This window comes from Triticum aestivum, chromosome 7B, assembly GCF_018294505.1.
Source record: "Triticum aestivum cultivar Chinese Spring chromosome 7B, IWGSC CS RefSeq v2.1, whole genome shotgun sequence".
NCBI lineage: Eukaryota > Viridiplantae > Streptophyta > Magnoliopsida > Poales > Poaceae > Triticum > Triticum aestivum.
Window position 1 is genome coordinate 585,673,338 of NC_057813.1, and position 8,715 is coordinate 585,682,052.

An 8,715-nucleotide genomic window follows, 5' to 3' on the forward strand; every position below is an offset into this window, starting at 1 on the left:
CCCTGAGTGGTTGGCTAATCCGGTGCTCGTTCTTAAGAAAAACGGCACTTGGCGTATGTGTGTGGACTACACAGATTTGAACAAGGCTTGTTCGGCAGATCCTTTTGCTCTCCCGCGTATTGATCAGATTATTGATGCGACGACGGGTTGTGAGCGCCTGAGTTTCTTGGATGCTTATTCAGGTTATCATCAGATTAAGATGGTAGTTAAGGACCAGGAGAAGATAGCCTTCATCACTCCCTTTGGAGCCTTCTGCTATGTTTCTATGCCCTTTGGGCTCAAAAGTGCCCAGGCTACTTATCAGCGTTGTGTGCAAAATTGTCTTCACACGCAGATTGGGCGTAATGTTCATGCCTATGTGGATGACATTGTGGTAAAATCCAGGAAGAAGGAAACCTTGATAGATGACCTCAAGGAAACGTTTGTTCAGGTTTACAAAATGATGCTTAATCCGGACAAGTGTGTTTTTGGTGTTCCAGCAGGCAAGCTCCTAGGCTTTCTGGTGTCCAACAGAGGCATTGAGGCTAATCCGAAAAAATCAAAGCGATTACATCTTTGGCTAAACCGAAGTGTATCAATGATGTTCAACGTTTTGCGGGTCGAATTGCCGCCCTTAGCCGGTTTATCAGCCGTTTGGGAGAGAAGGTGTCAGTGTACTAGAGTAGGGGTACCCTAGTATCCCGAACTTGTGCACGGGCAGTTGCAGCACCCTGCAGCAAGGTTTGCCGAGCGACCGCCAAGATCCTCCGTGGTTCCTTTGGAGCCATTCAAGAACAAAGTATTCAAGCCAAGGAGACAAGGCCCCGGCAAGAGGAGCTTGCTGGGAAGGCCAACCAAGGCATCTCAAGGAACTTGCCACGACGCGCCACGCGTCTCGGCAAGGCCCGGTGAGCGACAAGCTTCCGGATGCGACAAGACAACGACCGCGGCAAGGCGCTTGCCGCGACAAGCTACCACCCTGTACCCGCGCTCCAGCACATCCACCAACGTGTCGCCCTGGGGCCTTTCCAGGTGCGCGTGGCAAGAGGCTGTGCAGCCAGCGGTGCGAGGTGGCAAGCGACGCTGACAAGATCGCCATCATGGCGAGCGGTGGCGTCCCTGACGGTCCCTTTCTGCACTGTTTAGGCGATGCAGACGGGCATTTAATGCCTTTGTCCCCTGCCGTCAGGGTTAGGTAGGATGCACTGTACAGGTAGTTGTACCAACCGCAACTCCTTTTCCATTTTTACCCTTGTCTACGTTGCCACCTGTCGGTGACCCCTTTAGCTTATAAAAGGAGGCCCATGCGCAACGTGGAGGGGGTTCGGCTCAGTTCGAGGCCAGAAAAACACTCATGCTCGTTCTCGTTAGCAGTTGGAGTGCACCGTAGCACTCGGCGCTCCCGAGCAAGAACTCAATACACTAAAACATGCAGCACTAGGTGTGTTATCTCTCCGGAGAGCTCCGAAGCTGGGTAAACTGCTCGTGTGCTTCGCCTCGATCCGCTCTTCGTGCGATCTCCTCCCCCCACCGAACTAAAAGGGGCTCGGTCCGCCGGTCCCATAGGTGTTTGTGGATCAGTTTCCCCGACATCTTTGGCGCGCCAGGTAGGGGGGCTGTCGAGATTGTGTGAACCTGATCCGGCGTTCACACGAGCTAGATCTTCAACCTCTTCATCGACATGCCACCGAAGAAGAAGACTTCGGGGGCTGCTGTTCCGTCCACGCCGATTCCACCACCACCGGAGCAATCGGGTGGTGGGATAGACGCCGGCGGAAGAACGGGCATCGACGAGGAAGCTCACGGTGCTGCCAGGTCCAAGGACAAGGCTGCGCAGACCTCGGCGTCCGTACATGCACCACGCCCATCTTAGGAGGCGTAGGACCGACAGCGTCATGGTATTCGCAGTACCATACGTTTGTTGGACCAAGATCGAGCTGGTGGATCTCGGGGTGCTCAAGACCAACATGCACGCCAACATGCTGGCACGAGCGAGACACGGTCGCTTGGACGGGACGCTGCTCCTTCTAACATAGTTAGAAGTCCGAGCATGTCCCGCTCCTCGCACCGTTCGCCACCGCCGCCCATCACTCCAGCAGAAGCTTTGGCGCGAGCTCAACTGCTCCTGGATTACCCTCCAACGACAGACAAGATCGATGAATGGAGGGCCACCATTCAGAGTCTCATCGGCTTTGCCAATGGCGACACTCTGCGGCAGCCGAGTACATCGCTGCAGCGGCAGGACTGCCAGGCACGAGCCGATGGCGACAAAACCGGTGGGGGTTCAACCACCATGCACTCTCCACCCTGAAGGCCAAGATTGCCGACTCGCCGGATCCACCTCGACAGCGACTCCACCGCATCATCGGATCCATGAGCCCGTCGCGATCAGCGCCAAGTTCTTCACGAACGACAGCAAGAAGACGCTCGTACTCGCATCGAGCACCAAAGAGAAGCGCGGCGTCAATCAGACCAGCGCGCTGGGCCCTCTGTCGACATGCATGCGCCACGGGAACCAGGCGACTTGCCGTACGCGGTGGGTTGCCCTGCGTTCACTCGTGAGCTGCGGCAAGTCCAGCATGAAGAATTTCAAGCCAGACGTACCAGAGAAGTACGACGGCAAGTCGCATCCATTGGAGTTCCTCAGCATCTACACCATTGTGGTGCAAGCTGCCGGGGGGCGGGACGACAAGATCGTTGCCAACTACTTCCCGCTGGTGCTCAAGCCCAATGTCAGATCCTGGCTCATGCACTTGCCGGACAACTGCATATCCTCCTGGGCTGACCTGTGCCATTAGTTTGTCGGCGCCTTTACGGGCGGCCACAAGCCTCATGGCCAAGAAAGCGACCTTCATCTGCTCGCCCAGAAGGAAGGAGAGCCCCTGCGCAAGTACATTCAGAGATTCAGCCGCGTACAGCACAACATCCTAGACGTCCACCCTCCCGCGGTGATCAGCGTGTTCCACCAGAATGTGCGAAACCGCAGGATGCGGGAGGAGATGGCGATGTGCAAGATCAGAGACGTCAGTGAGCTATATGCCCTGGCCGACAAGTGTGCACGTGCTGAGGAAGGGAGGAAACTCCCCGGAGAGAATACAGGAGCAGGAGGATCTGATAGTGAGGATGCTGCCCCGGCAAAGAAAAACCGGCGGCGGAACAACAGAAAGAAGAAAGGCAAAGATGTGCTAGTCGTTGAGCAATCCGGCAAGGAAGCCAAAGCTGGTAGCTCCGGCAAGCAGATTGTCGCAGGCACCAACCACTAGGCTGTGGCGGTCACCGACAAGCAGGACGGCACCAACAGGCAGTACTGCAAGATCCACCGCACCAAGGGCCATGACCTCCAGAGCTGCAAGAAAGTCGAGCAGCTTGTCGAGCAGCAAAAGGCTGAATACGAGCGACGCGACAAGGAGAAGGCCCAGGAAGGTGCTGGAGGAGCCGGCAAGAAACGCCCCAGCCGAGGAGGACGCCGCGGCAAGGCCAAGCAGCGGCAAGGAGACAGACCTCCCCGTGGCCGCGACAAGGATGAAGATGACGACGACGATGAAGATATGGATGATGACAAGACCGATGAGCAGGAGTTCCAGAAAGCCACAAAGATCCTGTGCGTTGACGGCGGTGCTTCTCTGCATACTTCACACCGCCAACTCAAGCAGTGGGTGCGGGAAGTCAATGCAGCAGAGCCACCCGTCGAGTCACGCAAGCCTCTGAAATGGTCCAGCACGCCTATCATCTTTGATATTGAGGACCACCCTGATCGCATAACTGCGGTCGGGTGCTTGCCGATGTTGGTTTCCCCAACTATCCGCAACCTCAAGGTCACTAAGATGCTAGTTGACGGCGGGGCCGGCTTGAACCTGATCTCCTCCGCGGTACTCCAGAAACTCCAGATCCCTGATAGCGAGCTCGAAGAAACCGGCACATTCCAAGGAATCAATCCGGGAAGAAGCAAGCCGAAGGGAAAGATCACATTGCCGGTAACATTTGGCAGCGAGTTAAACTTCAGGACTGAGAGGGTCACTTTTGACGTTGCTGACTTTCCATTGCCTTACAATGGGATACTCGGCTGTCCAGCACTCGCCAAATTCATGGCAGCCTCTCACTATGCATACAACATGCTGAAGATGCCAGGCCCGATAAGTGTCATCTCTGTCCCTGGCGACAAGAAGGATGCTCTTATCTGCGCCGACAAGATCTACCGGGAAGCAACAGCCGCAACAGATCGCAGATCACTTGCCGTTGAAGCTCCCGGGGGGAAGAAGAAGACCAAGTCCGGCAAGAGTTCTGATGCCCACTCCGGCAAGCGCACCTCTTCGGAGTGCTGCGCTACCGTCGAGGACGCACCATCGAGCTCCACCGGCAAGTGTAAGAAGACAATGGCAGCTCCACCAGAGACCAAGAATGTGTCTGCCAAGGAGGATGGCACTGGTGGTACCTTCACCATCAGTGCCACTCTCGACCCTAAATAGGAAAGCGCGCTTGTTGCTTTCCTGCGGGCGAACGTCGACGTGTTTGCATGGCAACCGTCTGACATCCCCGGTGTTCCCAGGAAAGTAATCGAGCACCATCTTGCTGTCTGCCCTCATGCACGGCCCGTCAAGCAGAAAGTCAGGAAACAGGCAGTAGAGCGCCAAGAATTCATCGCTGAAGAAATCAAGAAATTGGAAGCAGCAGGCCTTGTCAGAGGAGTGCTCCATCCTACGTGGTTGGCCAATCCTGTAGTCGTGCGCAAGGCAAATGGGAAATGGAGGCTTTGTATCGACTTTACCGACGTTAATAAAGCTTGTCCCAAAGACCCATTTCCCTTGCCGCGCATCGACCAGATTGTTGACTCCACGGCCGGATGTGACTTGCTTTCATTTCTTGATGCATACTCAGGATACCATCAGATCTTCATGGCAGAAGAGGATGAGGAGAAGACCGCATTCATCACCCCATGTGGCACATACTGTTTCGTACGGATGCCTTTCGGTTTAAAGAATGCTGGTTCAACATTTGCAAGGGTAGTCCACGACACTTTTGAGCCACAAATACACAGAAATGTGGAAGCCTACATGGATGACATAGTGGTCAAGAGCAAGGACAAGGCAACTCTGATCCAAGATTTAGACGAAACCTTTGCAAATCTGCGCAGGATCAACCTCAAGCTTAACCCCGAGAAGTGTGTGTTTGGAGTCCCCTCCGGAAAGCTTCTCGGGTTCTTCGTGTCTCAGCGCGGAATTGAAGCCAATCCCGACAAGATCAAGGCCATTGAGCAGATTGAAGCACCAAAGCGCGTCAAGGATGTACGAAGACTTGCCGGTTGCGTGGCTGCTCTCAGCAGGTTTATCTCTAGGTCTGCTGAGCGTGCCCTGCCATTTTTCAAAATATTGAAAAAAGCAGGTCCAATGAAATGGACTCCGGAAGCGGAGGCTGCGCTGCAGGACTTAAAGAGATACCTATCCTCCACTCCGACACTTGTCGCACCTAAGCCACAAGAGAAGTTGCTGCTATATATAGCGGCAACCAATCAAGTGGTTAGTGCTGCGTTAGTAGCGGAGAGGGAGGCGGATGATGAGCCGGCAACCATGGCAAGTGCATCCAGCGACAAGCAAGAGACTTCACCGACAAGCTCTGGTCCTGACAAAGATGGATCTGCGCAGGCGCGTGAGAAGATGCAGAAGAGAATGGTGCAGGGGGCTAGGTCAAGGTACTCTGGTGTGCAGAAATTGCTTTTCGGCCTTCTCATGGCCTCGAGAAAGCTGCGCCATTACTTCCAAGCACATGAGATCACAGTGGTCACTCGTTTTCCGCTGAAGAGGATACTGCAAAATCCAGAAGCAACATGCAGGATTGTCGAGTGGGCACTAGAACTGTCAAGCTTTGGCCTCAAGTTTGAGAGCACCTCAACTATCCGAAGCAGAGCGTTGGCAGAGTTCATAGAAGAATGGACGCCAACACAAGATGAAGAAATTCCAGAAACGAGCATCCCCGTCAAGGAAGCAAGCAAAGAGTGGCTAATGTACTTTGATGGTGCCTTCTCGCTGCAAAGCACCGGTGTGGGCGTGCTACTTGTTGCACCCACCGGAGAGCACCTCAAGTACGTAGTCCAGATGCACTTTCCCAAGGAGCAAGCAACAAACAATACTGCAGAATATGAAGGTTTACTTGCCGGTCTCAGGATCGCAACAGACCTTGGGATAAAGAAGCTCATTGTCAGGGGTGACTCGCAGCTTGTCGTCCGCCAAGTGAACAAGAATTATCAGAGTCCGTTGATGGAAGCTTACATTGATGAAGTGAGAAAGCTAGAAGAGCACTTTGACGGCCTACAGATGGAACATGTTCCAAGAGCTCAAAACGACATTGCCGATGGCCTGTCGAAGTGCGCCGCACTTAAGTTACCTGTGGAACCAGGGATCTTTGTGCTCAAGCTGACTCAACCGTCCGTAATGCCATCAACTGGACAGAACAAGAAGAGGAAGTTGATTTCTGGTGACTATTTTCCGGCAGAGCTCCCCGAAGCCGCCGCCAAGAAGGTCCTCAAGATCAACACCAAAAGTGCTGAGGGGCAGTCTGCTCCGACAAGCCCTAGGGTTTATTCCGTTGAAGCAGACGCTCCCGACAAGTTTTGCTCCGGCAAGCTTGCCGGGGAACGTCAAGCTCCGGCTGAGCCGCAGGTTCTTTCCATAGAAGCGGATGTTCCCGCAGCAGCAGATGTGCCTTTGGTCCTTGCTGTCGAGCCGCAAGCTCCAACGTGGTCACAGCGGATTGTCCTTTTCCTTCAGACAGGAGAACTTCCCGAAGAGCAAGAAGAAGCGGAAAGAGTAGCTCGGCAGTCAAGTATGTATCAGTTTATTGACAACACACTATACAGAAGAAGACTCAACGGCGTGAAATTGAAGTGTATTCACTGGGAAGACGGACAAAAGCTGTTGGCAGAAATACACGGAGGCATATGTGGTCACCACATTGGCGCAAGAGCACTTGCCGGCAAAGCGTTCCGGCAAGGTTTCTTTTGGCCGACAGCCCTCCAGGATGCAACTGCACAAGTAACCAAGTGTGAAGCGTGCCAGTTCCATTCCAAGCAGATACACTAGCCAGCTCAAGCTCTCCAGACGATCCCTTTATCCTGGCCATTTTCGGTCTGGGGGCTCGACATCCTCGGCCCCTTTCCCCGAGCTGTCGAGGGCTTTGAGTACTTGTACGTTGCAATCGACAAGTTCACAAAGTGGCCGGAAGTGGAAGCAGTGAGGAAGGTGACAGCACAGTCAGCAGTCAAGTTCTTCAGATCGATTGTTTGCCGCTTCGGGATCCCTAACATGATCATCACCGACAACGGCACGCAATTCACGAGCCGCACCTTCGTGCAGCACGTCCAAGATCTTGGCGCCAAGGTCTGCTTCGCTTCTGTTGCTCATCCGAGAAGCAATGGTCAAGCAGAGAGGGCGAATGCTGAAGTGCTGCGCGGGCTCAAGACCAGGACTTTGGACAGGCTGCGCAAGTGCGGAAAGAACTGGATTGAGGAGCTGCCGGTGGTTCTTTGGTCGATCAGGACGATGCGAAATCGAGCCATTGGCCAGACACCTTTCGCTCTGGTCTATGGAGTAGAGGCAGTTCTCCCCATGGAACTCGTATACGGGTCACCTCGAGTGCTCGCTTATGATGAGCTTGAGCAAGAGCAGCTGCGACAAGATGACGCGCTGCTCCTTGAGGAGGACCGTCTTCAGGCTGCTGTACGAGCTGCTCGATACCAGCAAGCTTTGCGCTGCTACCATAGCCGCAAAGTTAATGCCAGAAGTCTCGAGGAAGGCGACCTTGTTCTTCGGCGCGTTCAGTCCGCCAAGAATTCCAACAAGTTGATGCCAAAGTGGGAAGGCCCTTACCGGGTGAAACGAGTCACTAGGCCTGGCGCTGTCCGCCTTGAGACCGAAGATGGCATTCCGGTGAGAAACTCCTGGAACATTGAGCATCTTTGTAAGTTTTACCCGTAGGGCGTGGTTGCCGGAACCTGTTCCGGCAACCACCTTTTGTACAAGTCTTGCCGATGTTGCATGTAATCCTTTGTACAAAGCCGGGCGCAGACCCCGTGCATAAGTAAAGCTCATGTGCCCCGCACATCTTGTCGATTTCATGCTTTCTACTATTTTTTGCATGCGTTATCTGACACTTTGTGCAGCACCTACCCCCGGTAAGCAATAACGAGCCGTAGGGCTCCATATCTTTATTTTCTCTTCTTTCTCTTTCTCAAGAAAAGGAAGGATCCCTCGCCCACAAGTTTGCCGATGGGAAGGGATAAGATAATGGTGTGGACCAGGCGTCGTTCAAGGGAGTTTCGCCTTACCGGGAAGCAAATGATAGAAAAGCTAAGTTGCCAAAGTTTGAGCAACCAGTTTTAAATTTTTAAGTTATTTTCCTCGAACGACCATGCTTTGTATGGAAAACCTGTGCGCGGAGGAACCAACTCGTAGCTAGTTGCGCCCTTACTTTGTTTCGAGTCCGCTCGACAACTTAAGTGAGCTGCGACTAGTTGCGACAAGGTTTCTTGTCGGTAGCGGCACCGCCAGCAGGCTGCTGACGTCCCGCACTCAGCGCTCGCGGCTAAGGTGCCTGCGCCGACAAGTTCCCTAAAAGCGTAGGGCAAAAACATACAAAGGAAGGAATCAAGTAAAGGAAATAACACAGCAATCACTACCCAAAATAGAGTCATATTACAAGATAGCTTGTCGCAGCTCTAACAGATTGTTCTCATGACATGACCAG